Below are 17,081 nucleotides of genomic sequence, written 5' to 3' on the forward strand. Positions count from 1 at the left end.
TGTTATTTTTACGCGTTTATGTGTTTATCCTGCGACTACACTTCCTTTCCCCAGTCTGCGTCACTGAACACACATTGCAATATAGATTATTTAAATAATTAAATAGTTTAAAGTCAACTAAAGATTTAACATTAAACTAAAATTATCCTGTTAAATGAAAAATAAGTCTAAGTTTAACCATTTTCGGCCATTTAATGAGTGTTACAGTAGATGTGAAGTATCACAAAAGTAATTTTCCACTTTATCATGTATTTCAGTTTGAGTTCGTCATAATGTCTGTTTAGACGCAAATACTCTATCTATATTAAAGGTATGAAAAGTTTAACGAACTTACTATCACATGTGAAGCGATTGCTGATTTTCTATCTTCCAAAATGGCGTCTTTACAGTCAGTGACTTCTTTCGGTTTCACTGTGACTAAGTAACTTTGCAACTTCATGTCAACTATCAGTCATTAGAGTATTAGTAGACAGTCAACATTTTCCTATTTACATGTTGTGATTTGTATAGTCACAGCGTGTACGAATAACAAGGACACATGAGACACAACCATCTTCTTACCGTAAACATACTGGGAACTATATTCTCAGAAGGCGAAGCACTGCTACTTCTGCGGAGTGTTATTTGTACACGCTGTGACTATACAAATCACAACATGTAAATAGGAAAATGTTGGCGTTATTTTGTCACTTATTGGGAGCAGTCGGGCCATTTTTTATTTGTTTTATTTTTTTTTACAGATCGGGCTTTGGTCGGCCTCGGGCTCATTTAGCTTTTCTCCTTTCATCGTGCCCATAATATATGTGCAGAGCGCAGGCTACTGTATGAAATATTGTTATATTGACAATATTATAAATATGCAACACAATATGCGATTACGCGAGTAACGCGACGCGCATGCAATGCATTAGGTGACAGTTGACCATGCAGAGCATCAGGGAGAAGTTGGAGCGTGGGGAGTTACTAAAAGTTCCCAATGCTTCAGGAAAAGCTGCATTTCGAAAGTGTTTTGATTTGATTACCACAACAAACAATGAGCCTGAAGCCTTCAACAGTGGATGCTATTCTTTTTCTTCACAACACTCGCGAATAAACAGTGAATGAGCCTACTCAGTTCAACGATTTTTTTATTTATTTATTATATTTTTATTATTATTTAACGTTAGCCAGTTGGCGAAGAGTTCTTTGAAACGTTGTTCTTCAGTAAAATTACTAAACATTAAAAAAAGGTAGGCCGTAAATCTGTTTTTACTGTTGGATCACATTTGGCTATAAAATATTCTCTACTGCATGCTTATGCTTCTCTGTAATGGACAGTCTGTATTAATATTTGTGGGCATGATTGTCGGTGTCGAATTTTACCTAGTAGCGTGTGTGTGTATGTGTGTGCGTCTAGCAAAAATTGCAGACGTTTTTGGGCTGGGGCCGGATTAGGGCTTGAACACCACGGGCCAGGTCTCGCCAGTTAGGGCTGGATTTTTTGCCCCGTGCAGGGCTCTAAGCAGTATGCTAGCCGGAGCCACTTACCTCCAGTCTTTGTGCTAAGCTGGGCTAGTGGTGAAAAGGGTATGTATGGACTTATCTAACTCTGGGGGATACGGTGAATAAGCTAAAGTCCCAAAAGTCGGCGTGTTCCTTTAATATCTGCTAACACTTTATAGTGACGCTCCTCCAATAAACATTCTACTGGCTATAAGTAAAAAAAAAAGAAAAGAAAAAGTCTCTAATTCTGTTGCGTCTTCTGTCAAAAAAACAAAGTTTGGTATTAGTAAACGTGCATTTGAAATGGTTTATGTAAAAATTGTAAACCTTCATGTATGGATATAGGGGAGAGCGGGGAACAAAGTAATGTTTTTTGACTTTCTCAGTTTGTGTAAATCCACTTAGGGTTCAGAGTATTTATTTTTTTCCCACATTAATTTCCCACATGTCTAGTACAATTTTGTGGTTTTGTTTTATTAATACAGTATATACTTTTTTCTGGATATACCCCGAAAGAATGGAAGTGAAATGTGACAACATGCCCCATAGGTGGGGTACATTGTAACATGACCATATGACAGCTTAAAATGTTCTGATCTAATAAAAATATATATACAAGACAAACTAAAATATTTTCTCAATAAAATACAATTATTAACTTTTTCATATAAAATAATGGCATCTTTTAATAATTAAAAATAAACTCATTTTTGAGTTTTGACAATGAACACAGGAAAACAGCTATACAACATTGTTCAAAACATAATAATAATTAGTAATTTCTGAACTTTGACTCTCAGTCTTTATTCACCCTTTTCTCATGTTTTTTCAATAGAATTCATAAAAGTATAGAGTAGAATAGCATATTTCTAATAGGGGCACATTGTAACGCAGTGTGACAACATGCCCCACCTGCACAACTGGGATTTAAACCCTGCTAGTGTTTTCTGCTAGTTAGCGAAGCATTGAAGAACTATATCAACCGTTAAATAACATATTGGAGATTAAAATAATATCAGATTTGTCTCATTTTAAATAAACACAAAAAATAGAGATGAAAAATTAACTTAAGAAATTTACTTCTGCTATGGTTTAATAATGTCTATGGATATCTTCAATTTTTTTTTACATTTTGGCACAATCTTTTCTCTATACAGTGTTGATATGGCAACTAGTAAATACACCAAGTTTCGTCATGCTAGCATGTGTGGAAGTATTTAAAACAAGTGTGTTACAACTAGCCGCGTTACGTTGTGCCCCGCTCTCCCCAAGCATGTTTAATATTGGCTATTATAACAATAGAATGTATTATACCAATATTACTTGCTAATTCCCAAAAGATGACCGCTGGAAAAGCACATTTGCTACAACTGAACTGAAGCCGGTGTTCTGAAATATTTGGTGTCTGAGATTTTCGGTGACACTGGGCAGAGCTTACATTCACGTGTTTCCTGTTTTGTGTTAAAGCACCACTGAAAATATTAGGCCTAGTGCACGCTCCTCAAAATATTAAATTAGCTCCTCAGCTTACATAAGGGTAATTAGCCCATGTTTTGGCGTTAAACGAAGTTAGGCTCATATATTCTAACTGTTCTCTGTGCACTATAGTTTATATGTATATTGTGTTATGTCATGTCGTTTGTTAGCTATGTTTGATATTCTGCAGCCAATGATTTGCCAGAGGTCAAAACAAGCCAATAGCGTTTGAGCAGCCTTTATTATTATGTTTCTGTTTTACCTTGAGAGTCTTTAAAGCGTATCAAGTTTGCCGAAATGTATGGTAGCATAATAATATTAATAAACTCCTGTGGTGAAGGCAGCAGTAAAATCTCATAGTTTGCAGAAGCACTTCTAATCTGGGTAGACTTGAATTTCTTGTGTTAGCCTATGTTTCCAAAATTGCACACAAGCATGAAAACATATTAATGTACTTTAAATATTTGTATTATTTTAATGTGCCATGATGAAGCATGTGATAAACAAATATAATGTATAATATAACCTTGATTCTTTTCCAAGCAAGATGACTTGTGCCAATACATATCCCTGTACACCAGACAAAGCAGACACTTTTTCACTTTGTTTTGAACATGACAGTGTATAGTTTTAATAATACAGGTTTGTTGTATACGTCATTTTATTATATATTTTTTATTTGAATATTTGATTGAATGTGTCAGTTGCAAAGGCTGGTCTCACTAGGATTGCATGAGCAGACCAAACTTTGATTTTTCTGGGATCCCATGTTTAAATAAATGTGTTTTTGCTAATTATGTGTCATATATGTCATTACTTCTTGTTTGTGAATAAAACTTCAACACAGAATCAGTTGCTCTTTTTTTATTATTATTAAAAAATAAACTACTCTCATGATTTACTTTTATCTTTGATATTTACAGTAAATGTGCAAATTACTACATACATGGTCTATTATTTTATCCACTAAATAAATGTCATTAAAATGTGAACATAGAATAGAACTAAAAAGAATAGAACTAAATAGCCTGTAGAATAGAACTAATACATTTCCTTGTGAATGTACTGCAGGTTTGCTCGTTTCACAACTTGACCAGTTTAATAGCTCCATATCACCACTGTGTTAAACTGAATCATGATCCACCGTGCAAAAGAATTTTGAATTTTCATGTTTTGTCATTTTCTAAACTAAATGCATCGTTTTTGGGGGGAAAGGCTTGGGAATGTTTTTTGATACTATGAAAAAAATAATAACACTTCACTTTAGGATTTAATAAAGACACTTTTGTTTACCAACTGAGCAAGCAATGTAAACATAACAGAACAATCACAGCAGTGTGTAGGCCTATGTGTCAAATTTCCATATTATTAACAATAATCCTCATACTTTTGCCAATTGTGTCTTCTCCATATAGACATTTGTAAATAAAACCCCCATGAGTAATTTTTAGCTTTGTGGTTGATCAATTTAACCACTTATAATTCTCTTAACATAATTGTTGTGGTAAGCTTGTAGAATTGAACTAAAACCTTATGAAAGTGCTGCAGGGTTGCTAATTTCACCATCTCACCATGATTCTGACCATATACAGGGGCATGGCCAACCAGTCTGAGAACCACTATTAGGTTAAAATATATGTTAATGGACTTTACAACTATATTACACAATGGAGGAGTGAACTAGAAATTCGATATTTTATTAAGATGTTACATAAGAATGGTTTTGTCGTGCCACTATCTTATATTGTTGGATTCTTTATATATTAGATTAATAGGCTATAGTCTAATGATCCAAATATATTTGCGTTCTACTAATTCAGCAATAAACAATCAATATTTGACTAAAACTTGTCTATTAATACCTGATTGCGTGAACTTTAAATTATAAATTGTTAGACTGGTGCCCCGCCTCTTATTCTCAACCCTGTACTTTATGCCGTATGGTTGCTTCAGGTGTGTTTGATTAGGGTTGGAGATAAACTCTGCAGGACAGTCGATCGGCAGGAGCAGGGTAGGGCACCCCTGCCGTATGGTATCGTGCTGGGAAAACAGGAGGGAACATTGTGCTTTGTGAGTTACCCATCGCTTGTTGGTAAATGGCGTGTAGCAGTTTGCTTTGCCGAACGCTAGACGTGATTGGCAAACGGTTTGCCAGAATATGGGTCACAGAACATACATTATAATATTAATAACACATTAATATTAATAACACATACATTTTATATATATATATATATATATATATATAATAAAAAAATAAAATAAAAATACGTTAAAGTCAACCGAAGATTTCAACATTAAACTGATATTCTCCTGTGTAAGTGTAAGTTCAACCATGTTACAGTTAACATATACTTTTTCCTTTAACAGGAGAATATTATTATCAGAAGTTTACTTCATAGTTTGCCGATTATTGCATTAGTGTGCACTACTACTACTGGTTTTGTTCCTTTTTACACTGAAATGAAAAATTAAACACAGGTATTGCTTTTACCAACCATGACCCATATGCCATGTTCTGGTAGTTTTTGTAATTTTTTACTCCAGTGGGACCACGGACTCTGACAAATTTGACAAGGCACAGCAAATAACTCCAAATAATATTATTTTTATCATCTAGATGCGTTCAGTGGAGCAGTAAGACTGGGGAAAGGAAGTGTAGTCGCAGGATTTAATCACATAACCATTTTCAGCCATTTTATGAGTATTGCAGACACTGACAGTTGACGTGTCGTGAAGCAGGCCTAGATAACGAACTTTCCCCTTTATCATGTATTGGAGTTTGAGTTCGTCATAAGGTCTGTTTAGACGCAAATACTTTATCGATATTACAGCTATGAAAAGTTTAACGAACTTACTGTTAGTGATGTGACATTTGAACCGAGGCGTCGGAGCTTGTGTCGAGAAAAAATGGGCGTGCCAGATGAAGCCGCGATTCAAGGCTTGTGTTGTTAACGTGAAAATCACGTGACTAATGACAAACAAGGCCTCGGTTTGTGTGGATACGTCATCGGTTCGGTCCGAGTGTCTCTTCCGGATAAAAGGGGGTTCGAAACTCGTGCCTCCTTGTGGGTGTTGCAGGAGTAGCAGAATCAGTTGTAGTAGTGTCAGAGAGTCAGAGTACTATTATTGTCAGTGTCGTTATTGTGTCATATGTGTTAGGGCTGTATATTATTACATTATCAGGTTAGAATAGTCATAGTAGCCTATATTGTTATTAATTATAGTAGCAATATTATAGTATTGTTATATTAATTAGATAAGATTATTTGGATTTCTCTGGATTTTTGGATCTGGACAGGAAAGCTTTTTGATTTGGATTGCCCTTTTGGATTTGTTTGCTTTTTGTGACCTCTTCCTTTTTCCTGGTAATGGAGCCAGCAAGAAAGAGGGAATCCTCCCCTGTCTGGGCTCAACAGAAGCATCAGTATCCTCATTTATACCAGCTGGCACTGGCATTTTTATGTTCCCCTGCATCCTCTGTTCCTTGTGAAAGGATATTTTCCAAGGCTGGAGAGATTTTGTCCGAGAAGAGGAATCGTCTAAACCCCAACACACTTCAAATAATTCTGTTTCTCAATAAAAATCTATTGTAATCCTTCCTTCCGGACTATTCTGATGCAGTTTACTTTATTACACTCCCTCCAACATAAGCACTGCACTCAACACAGTGTCACTGTTGTTGTTCATACTGTCACTATCCAAACAATTTATGAATAATTAATTAACTGTGTGTGTGACTCTGCACAAGTAAATTCAGACAGAGAAAGATATATTTTATATCATACACAGGTAATGGACAAATGTCTGATCAGGTCTTTTTATGATTGCAAATGAAAGGTTACAGACATTAACAGTGAGTACAAATTTTTTTTTAATTTGTCTGCTATTTCTTTGCACAGTAGCTAGGTGTCACTAGTAAGCAATGCTGAATGAAGCTTCGAGTAATGAACCTTTGGCTGAAGCAATGGGCTGCGAGGTCTCAGTGGTTCAGGAAGCCTCATTTTGCCATCAATAACTTACTGTCACATGTGAAGTGATTGCTGATTTTCTATCTTCCGAAATGGCGTCTTTACAGTCATCGACTGCTTTCGATTTCACTGTGAGACAGGTAAATACATAGACAGTATATGGGCCATTCTACAGAATTGGTGCAAAGTCAGAGTTGGAAACATCTTGAAATTTTTTTGTTTTTTCCCACAAATTTTGCATGTATGCAAATTGTATAATATCCAAGGTATGCTTTTCTAGTAATTGTGCAGTTAATTCTCATATTGTATTTTCAGAAAATGCTGGAATATTTTCCTTCTCCCCAAATTTGTCACTACCGAAACACAATATTAAATAATTTATTAAGAAGGCTTATAATGACCTATTAAGATTTTGTTTACATCTACCTTATAAATATATATTTTTTCTATTTTTAAAAAATATTTTTACTGGTTAAATCAATAAAGATTATAATTTTAATAATATTTTAAGTGTGATTTATGAGATTTGTTGTATTTTGAACCCAATCTTTCTTTGTAGAAGGCATAAAGTTTATCGTACTGATTTCAAAGTTAAGGATTCATTAGTATTAATATGCATTGAACCAAACACTATCATAACATCTTAGTTGATAATTCAATATACTTTATTTTTGACAAAACATCCCATGTTACGGTAGTGACTGCACATTTTTGGTAGTGACAGTAATGTTTTGGTAGTGACCACAATAATTAGTTTGCCATGGCTGAATCAGACTGTCCACATTTTATGTTAATATAAATAAATAACTATGATGCACATATGCAGTCAGTACATATAGCAGACACACATCTGACAGTAAATATCTTATAAGAACACCTCGAGCTATTCTATACTTTGGTCTTGAGGTGCAAGTGAGAAGAGGTATGCTCATAGATTTTTCTTCCTAAAAAAACAACAACTTACAATGTAGACTCAGAACCACTTTGTTTTATTTTCACATTTTCAACATTTTGTTTATGAGTCATTCAGATAAATCTCCAGAACCACTGAACTCTGTGTGTGTGTGTGTGTGTGTGTGTGTGTGTGTGTGTGTGTGTGTGTGTTTACATAATACATTAATTTCAGAATAATTTTCCTCATTCAGATAAATCTCCAGAACCACTGAACTGTGTGTGTGTGTGTGTGTGTGTACTGGTGTCTGATCACCCTCACTGGAAGTGCTAGGTGGTGTGGAAGCCCTGCAAAATGTCTCCATCTCTTTTTGTCTTTTCACCATCATCCTGTGTCTTTTCTGTCTTTTCCTCCATGCTTTTCTGACATGTCTTTGCTCCCTGTCAGATAATTCACTGATACTCTTCAACTTTCCTTCTTCCCTTCGTTTCTTATTTCTTTCATTTTCTTTCCTTAAGTATTCCTCGTACTTCACTGGGTCTTCCCTCAACCTTTGTTTGTATTCTCTCTGTCTCTCTGTTGTAGTTTTTCTATTTTTTTTAGGCATGTTGGTGTTTTATGTCATTCTCCTTGCCAAGTTAATCATAGAAATTAACATTACTGACAACAACCTTACACCTAAGCTAGTATCATGGACTGCAACCTTAAGTAATTGTAACCTCATCACATTACAGAATTTTAACAGAATATTGCATACTAAAACACTACTAAAACATACTACAGTAGTAATTATTTGCATAACTGTACTAAAATGTAGTTTATTCCTCCAAATAAAGGATTATGTGTTCCCTTTTGTCACTACCAAAACAATGTCACAACCGAAACTTCAAGAAAATGTTTCGGTTGTGACTGTTTTGGTAGTGACAATTTTAGATAACTTTTGAGCCTAGCTCGAAGATGCTAATCAGCACATGGTTAGCCATCACTGGTCAGAACAGTTGAACACATATAACAACTAAATTTTATGGAATAACATCCCAAAAAAAATACTCAATAGCAGAAAAAATGAGTTTGGTAGTGACATTCCTTAAAGTTACACACAGATTTTTAGACTTTAGAACACATTTACCTCAAAATGATGGGATCAATCTACTCACCATATAGCACATGAGAGAGAGGGACACAGGAATATTTCCTGATCAAAAATGTAGGAGTGTGGTTAAAATCAGTCTCAGCCAATGGACTACAACATTCACTGTTTTGGTAGTGACATGAAAATGCGGGACATGTTTTTTTAGATAAAGTTTCATGATTTAAAAATAAAATATAAAATAAATATTTTTTTTAACTTCATTTTTTTAAAAAAAACAAAAATATTTTTTTTAAAACAAGAATGGAAAAATTTGCAAAAAATTATTCAATATCATTTTCACAAGTTGAAATTTAGGGGTTAGGGTTTGGGACAGCCACCTCCTAATTGAAAGTAGCCCATAAATTATGATTTTATATATATAAAGCTTACTGATATCTTAAATATTATTGTGGGTTTCAATAGATAATTGAAGGATCTTAGTAAACATCTAAGATTTTAATAATTAAATGCTTTTCAAATGTGTTTTTTGGATGAGGGACAGCAGTTTGCACCAATTCTGTAGAATGGCCCATATAAACTGGACACAGCGACCCCATAGGTTTCAACGGAGAAAAGTGAAGCAAATTAGAAGCACTCATTTCCTGATTGCCGAGCGAACTGCGCAGACTCAAACTGAGCTTGACGACGTGGATGTAACGTGAGCAGCCCGTCTGACAGTTGTAAGTCTTCTAGGGGCTGTGCCAAGAAAAATCTGAATCATTCCCTTCCGAATCTTGCAGAGATGGAGAGTGTGAGTAGGAGCTGTCCATGAGCTAGGAGCAGGAGCAACTTTATGATTCTCTATGGGCTTCTCCCTTGACTTTATGCCTCCACGTCCCCCCGATTGACTGCGAGCTTCTCCTCCTGTCTCTACGGTAATTTCCAGAGAGTCGCGTGGATATGACGCAATCGTTAGCCTGTTTTTACAAAAACTGCTTCTACGGGGCCATAACGTAAGATACAAGGTAATGGAGCATTTTATACATTGTCGTGTTTCTTTAGAAATAAATAATGGACAAATGGAGTCTTTAAACGCCTCAGATGTAAAGTTATTCGCTGTCAAAGTGACGCCAAAATGAATGGGAGTCAATGGAATGCTAACAGCAGGTGAAGGCTTGATAGCCAATGGCGGCCGCCGGGGGTGGTACGGAAATCGAGAGCTCGATTACCATAGATATCTATGTCGATTACCCCCCTGGGTAAATATCCAGTAGCTCCTCCTCCTTCTTCTTCTTCTTCTTCCTCGATTTTATGGCGGGTAGCACCAACATTAAGTTGCATTATCGCCACCTACTGTATTGGAGTGTGGACCAGAATTTACCCATTTCATAAAAAATTAATTTAAAAAACTCTAAATTCTCTTAATCAGCTCTGTTCTCTTGAGATAAAGAAATAAACCATCTCTCATCCATAAGTAATTATATTTTTAAGCTTTAATTCATCCATTCCCATCTTTCTAAGTTCATTTTTCATTATTTCTCGTTCATTAGTATACTTTTGACAAACACAAATAACATGTTCTACTGATTCCTCTACTCCACAATGCTCACATAATCCTGTTGGAGGTTTATTTATTATTTTTAAGGTTTTATTCAGCATAGTATGTCCAACCCTTAATCTTGTTAAAATATTTTCCTCTTTGGTGCTTCTTTTAGTTATCCTCACTACTCCTACTTCTCGTTGTATTTCATAAAGATGACGTCCTGTATTTACTGTATCCCATTTATGTTGCCACTCTTTTGTGGTATATGCTTTAATTACTGCTTTTGCTTCATATTTACTAAGTGAAATATTCATGACCTCCTCATTTTCCAAAGCCTGTTTTGCTAAACTATCAACCTTTTCATTATCTTTTATCCCTCTATCCACTGTAGTGCTGTTGCTATTGCCATCATCTCTATACTGATAAATGATCTGATGTTCTCCTATTAACAGAAATGTTTAAGGATGGAATATTGAAAGCAAAACCTGTTCTTCCCGTATTAGGATCTTTAGATCCATCCGTATATACTGGGACAAATGCTTGATATACAGTTTGTAGTCTATCTTCAACAACAGCTGCAATGTTTCCAGATTCTTTCATTAACTCTCGCATATCAAAATCTATGAGTACTGCAGGAAACACCCAAGCTGGAGTTATTGATAATGCTACTGTTGGAATATATCTTTTCTGACTTAAAATCATTTCTCAAGCTTCTTTGTCACTATTCCATGCAAAACACTTCCGTTTAGACCTTTCCTTTTCCCAGCACGGAAAGAGTGCCTTTACTGTTGGATGAGGGTCTTCTGAATGACCTTGAAGATTTACCCAGTAGTTCATCATTAACTGCTTTCGTCTGATTTGTAATGGCATTTCACCCACTTCTCCCTGAAGAGCAGAGACAGGAGTCGCTTTAAAAGCACCACAACAAAGTCTCAAAGCTTGAGCCTGTATCACATCCAACTTCTTAAACAAAGCTTTTGCTGCCGAGTCATAATCAATACTTCCATAGTCTAACACTGATCTATTGCAGTGCTATATAAACACTTTTCATTGCAACTCCACTCGCTCCCCATTCTGATCCTCTTAGACATCTCATCACATTTAAAATCGTTTTACACTCAGTGTCAGTCTTTTCAATATGTTCATTCCATGTTAATTTTGCATCAAACCACACACCCAGAAACTTAAAGGAGAACTCCGGTCAATTTTAACATTGAGCTCATTTTTTTGTACATTTGGAGTGCTGTCAATACAGAGAACAACGACACAAATCGGTGATGCCTACACCGCGTTATTCTATTTTTAAAATTTGCACCCTGTTGACTTCAATGGGGCAAGTACTAAACCTGCTTTTAGGCTCTTAACATCCTTGATGTGTCATTACAAGTGCACAGAAAATGTGAGTGATTCCTTCAGAGTGAACACGAGTGAGTCTGACTGCAGTAGATGTAAAAGATATGTATAAAAATAATGTTATTTAAGCCAGCGCAAATACCTGTTTACATCCTGTTTTTCGGTTGAAGTCCAAAGTAGTCGATTGCCGAGGTTTAGTTACCTATGATCACGTGCGTGAACTCGGCAATCGACTACTTTGGACTTCAACCGAAAAACAGGATGTAAACAGGTATTTGCGCTGTAAAAACTTCAGTAAAAAGCTTGAGTTGATACTTCTTTTTAAACCCTAGCATCTATACTTCTACCTGAGTAATGAATGTGAATACTTTTGACACCTCTGTATATATATATATATATATATATATATATATATATATATATATATATATATATATATATGTGAAGTTTGCTGCTGCTGGACGACCCAGGGGGCGGGGCTTCATGAGCTCGCGCTCAGTCTCTCAGGACAATTTCATCTCACGGAATGATGATAATATCAGAAACTCTCAGTAACGGTGTTCATTTCGAGTCGGACAATAATGCCTACAGAGTCAGAGTGCTGTATAGAGATGAAACGGGTATAGTTTAGTAGTTTAATTACGGTTATTATAACGTATTTGTCATCTGCTTGTATGTATCCATTATTTATTAATAGCCTACAAGTCTGCTGTCTGAATGACGATCAAACATGTACTGATGAGTTTAATAAAGTTTATTGTACATCACACAAAAGATGAAGCGTCAGTTTTACTTCAGAAAATCACCGTAAGAGCTGAGTAAACACAGTAAGTTATTAGAAGTGCGCAAGTACATAAACGAATTTCGGTAGAGTTGAGGGAGCATTCCTGTGGGCGGAGGTTAGTCAAAAAACGGTTTTAATGACGTCATTAAAGCAGGATGTAGAGGGGTGTAGTCCAAACGGGCCGTTCGATATAGGCGACTTCTGTTAAATAAAATACCTCGCTTGGCATTGAACTTTGAGCTTTATAATTTTACAGATATTATTTATACTCTAACAACAACATTACACACTAACTAAAGTTTAAAACATGGGATCACGAAGAACGGGACCTTTAAGCTAACAGAGCTTTAGACAAGGTGTCCGCGGAAAAAGGTATCTTACAAAAGCTTTCTATTTCAGATAAATGCTGTTCTTTTGAACTTTCTATTAATCAAATAATACTGAAATAAAAATGTAAATAACTGTTTTCAACATTGATAATAATCAGAACTGTTTCTTGATCATCAAATCATCATATTAGAGTGATTTCTGAAGGATCATGTGACACTGAAGACTGGAGTAATGATGCTGGAAATTCAGCTTTGACCACAGGAATAAATTACACTTCACTATATATTCACATAGAAAACAGCTGTTTTACATTACAATAATATTTCACAATATATTACTGTTTTATGTTTAAAGACATACAAAAGAGTGTTTATTTGTATTTATAAAATAGCAAATACTTTGTGCATGACATCCGTTTATGACATCCCCAAATACTTTGTGCATGACATCCCCCTCCCCCCCACACACACCCTCTGGTCGAACATTATTAAAGTTAGAGCTTATTTAGAGATATCAGTCGAATGGCTTACTGCAGGCGCTAATGGATCCAAAAGTTGTATCTTGGGGGAGTTGTATCTCCCTTTCAGCGGCACAGGCGGTGACTCCAACTGGTCAGGACAGTGTAAATGCAACAAAAATGCAGGTCAAACATGCATAAAAACACCTTTTATACCCATTGTAAATGGGTTATTGAATATCAAATGCAATTAACTATTCATAACTATTAACTGTTCAGGGCTTGTTTTGTTTATTTCATGGATTGCTAAGCCAAACAGGCCAATAACAGACTATTAAACACCCAGCCTGCTACTCTTAGCTACTTGGTGCATCATAGAAATGCTCCTAGCAAACACAAATAGCAAAATCAATACATTTAAAGCATATCCAAACATCAACCAAAAGTAAATCTGATAAATACCAGGGTTTTTCCTGGATCAAAATGAGGCGGAGGTGGTAAAATCCTAATAATGTATTTTAATAATAAGGTATTTTTTGTTGGGCATCATATAGCCTAATGTGTTTCCCACATTCATTTTTGTGGGTGTAGCTCGGTACCTCTAGGGGGGTCCGGGGGCATGCCCCCCCGGAAGAAAATTTTGTACATTTTAAAGATAAATTCATTAATCTGGTGCACTTTGAGTCACCCGAATCCACTGTTAAAAATAAATAATCCACCCGCAAACCGCCCATATTCTTTGATTTAGATATCTGCATCTGATCATCACATTACAATTATTCAAATTCTCAGTGTTAAGCATGATGGAAACATATCACACTGAAGTAGGCTGATTTAAAATGAACATTTATTTAAAATAAAAGTTCTTCCTTTGGCAAAATTACATTTCCTGTTTTTACATTTTTTGTACCTTATATAAAGGGCATTTCCCCCCTAATTTTATTAAATGCATGCTCCATTTTTCATTTCAAATTCTTAAATTTGATCAATATATTCAATTAAAATAATAAGACACAGGCTGTTACCAATTAAATTAAATAATTTACATTGAAAAATTATAACTGTATTAAATTAGATTAATTTAAATATTTTTGAATATACAAATAAGGAATGTTGAAAAGAATATACTTTATGAAACTAAACCGCCAGTAGGAGGTGGCAGGCGACCGTCTTAATGAGCGAGTCATTCATTCAAACGATTCGTTCAAATGGCTGATTTATTCAGAATGAGGCAGTTTATAAATGGGTCATTGAATCTTTGACTCAACCGATTCGTTCGAAACGCTGAATCATTCAGTAATGCTACAAGTGTTCGTTGCTGTGAGATGCGCGATGGTTCTGCGGTGATCTTTGTTTGGAACTATTTTCGCTGCAGAAACAGAACAAAAACTGTCATTGCGTCTAAAATGTAAGTGACTTAATTTTAACTGTTTAATGAACTGTTATGAAATCAGTCTCGGTTTCAGTCTTGATGGCATTCAGGAAAACAGCACTCTTGTCGTGTGTAGCCTAGGCTATTGTTTCTTAACAACATTGTTGCAACATTCTTACCGTCAGTACATTAGGTAGGCCTATTATTATCAACTATAGGCTATCAATCGCCACTTAGGCTACATTAAATTAAATAAAACAGAATCATCCTCACATTTTCGGTGATTCCCTAGATATTTTTTATTTTTAAATTAAAAAAAAATTTAATCAGGGTATTTGTTCGGTTGGACAAGTAGTACAATTCTCTCTCACTTTTCCCTTAAAAAAAAAAGAAAAAAATACACACGTGTCCCAGACAAGCGTTATTGTCAAGCCTTGATGTTTTCCTTGATGGGTTTTCCCTGAAGAGAATTAACGTTACGTTGTTGAAAACGAAAGTAAAAGTGACGCACGTTCATTTAGTTTTACCGTGATGAGAGTTTCGTGTCTTTATTAAACTCAAAACATTATAATTTATCGGTCATCCACCCTCGATTAATAGGAATGGAATGTTTGTATTACTTGGCCCGCCCGACCTGCGGATTATCCGCGATCCGCGCAGCACTATACATACGGCTTGAGAATGGACACAAGCCGATAACCGCAACAGAACCGTCACGGTGGAAAAACTGTATCTGACCATGTGACTGTCCGAATTTTGTCGAGAGCCGGAGGCGGCACGAAATTTTACGGAGGCGGCCGCCTCATAATTCTCTATGCAGGAAAAACCCTGAATACATTTTGCATAGGCTACATATTTAATCTAAAAGAATTACTTACCAATTTTAAGAAAATTGGTCCACCAAATAAGGAAATAAAGTGACAATTTCACGTGCATTGTCGGTCTCCAGTTTGTGGAGTTGTTCTTCTGTTTTTCAGTTAAAGGAGAACTCCGGTCAATTTTAACATTGAGCTCATTTTTTTGTACATTTGGAGTGCTGTCAATACAGAGAACAACGACAAAAATCGGTGTTGCCTACACCGAGTTATCCTCTTTTTAAAATTTGCACCCTGTTGACTTCAATGGGGCAAGTTTTAAACCTGCTTTTAGCCTCTTAACATCCTTAATGTGTCATTACAAGTGCACAGAAAATGTGAGTGATGCCTTCAGAGTGAACACGAGTGAATCTGACTGCAGTAGATGTGAAAGATATGTATAAAAATAATGTTATTTAAGCCAGCGCAAATACCTTTGTTTACATCCTGTTTTTCGGTTGAAGTCCAAAGTAGTCGATTGCAGAGTTCACACGCATAGGTTTAAAGCTCCAATATGTAGGAATTTTGTAATAAAATTTCCAAAAATAACTTACACAGTGTGATATATTTCCTCCAGTTGTGTACTTACAATATCTCAAAAGTCTCCAAAGATTTTTTATTTCAGAGAAATTCCGATTTTAAATAACTGGCCGTCCCGGAAAAGAAATGTCGCGCCTCAGTGACGCAATGTCCGCTCTATCCTTGTTTTCCGGTGTGGACCATGTGATCGGATATTCCACCACACCGGATTTTTTTTTTTTTTTTTTTTTTACAACAACTTTATTGAGGTTTTTTTCTTATCACAATAAACAATAAAGACGTCTGACAAAGAATAAAAAAAAGAATAAAATAAAAAATATGACCCACCACACCGGAATATCGCATGGTCAAATGCGGAAGTGGTGGTTAAAGCGTTATAGCCATAGACTGTATGGTTATACTAGCTGTTATGGATCACAAACTTTTTGGCGAGTATTGAAGTGCCAACAAAACGAAAGCGTCCATATTCGGATACACGCGGAGTCACGGACTGTGTGACAAACGGAGGAATAAAACCCGGATAAATATCGGCCAGGCGTTTTCGAGATGGAGAGAGCTGCGCGACAATCTTGGACTTGACAGAGACTCTCTCGCGAGTGTATTGAGACAGGTAAGACATGCAACTGTCAATAATAGCACTTATAAACAAAGTTATATTGCTCTTTGTACTTTGGTAAGGCTTTTTATCACGTGTGGTGACCGAGATTATGGCAGTACAATTAAATACAATCGGATATGATGTTAAAAAAATATATTTAGTCATTACTTGCAAATGTTCGTTCAAATTTACTTTTAGATATTGGTTTGAACACGTTAAACAACACGGCATTAACCATAAAAACGTAAAACTGCACAACATTAACCAAACAAATCATTTGACAAATAGCTGTATGTTGTAACGGGATAATATAGCATAACATTTCACGTTCCTTGCAGTTCATTAATTATGATGACA

General features: G+C 35.6%; 1 protein-coding gene across 1 annotated transcript in view; it reads right to left on the bottom strand.

The window, feature by feature from the left end:
• LOC307166909 (uncharacterized protein) overlaps nucleotides 1-7,053 on the bottom strand; it is a 35,375-nt gene extending 28,322 nt beyond the window's left edge. The window contains exon 1 of the mRNA XM_079885672.1: nucleotides 6,982-7,053. The gene's annotated coding sequence lies outside the window, so the exon portion shown is untranslated. The remainder of the gene's footprint in view (nucleotides 1-6,981) is intronic.
• Nucleotides 7,054-17,081: the final 10,028 nt, after the last annotated feature.

This window comes from Squalius cephalus (assembly GCF_949319135.1).
Source record: "Squalius cephalus genome assembly, chromosome: 1".
Taxonomy (NCBI): Eukaryota; Metazoa; Chordata; class Actinopteri; order Cypriniformes; family Leuciscidae; genus Squalius; species Squalius cephalus.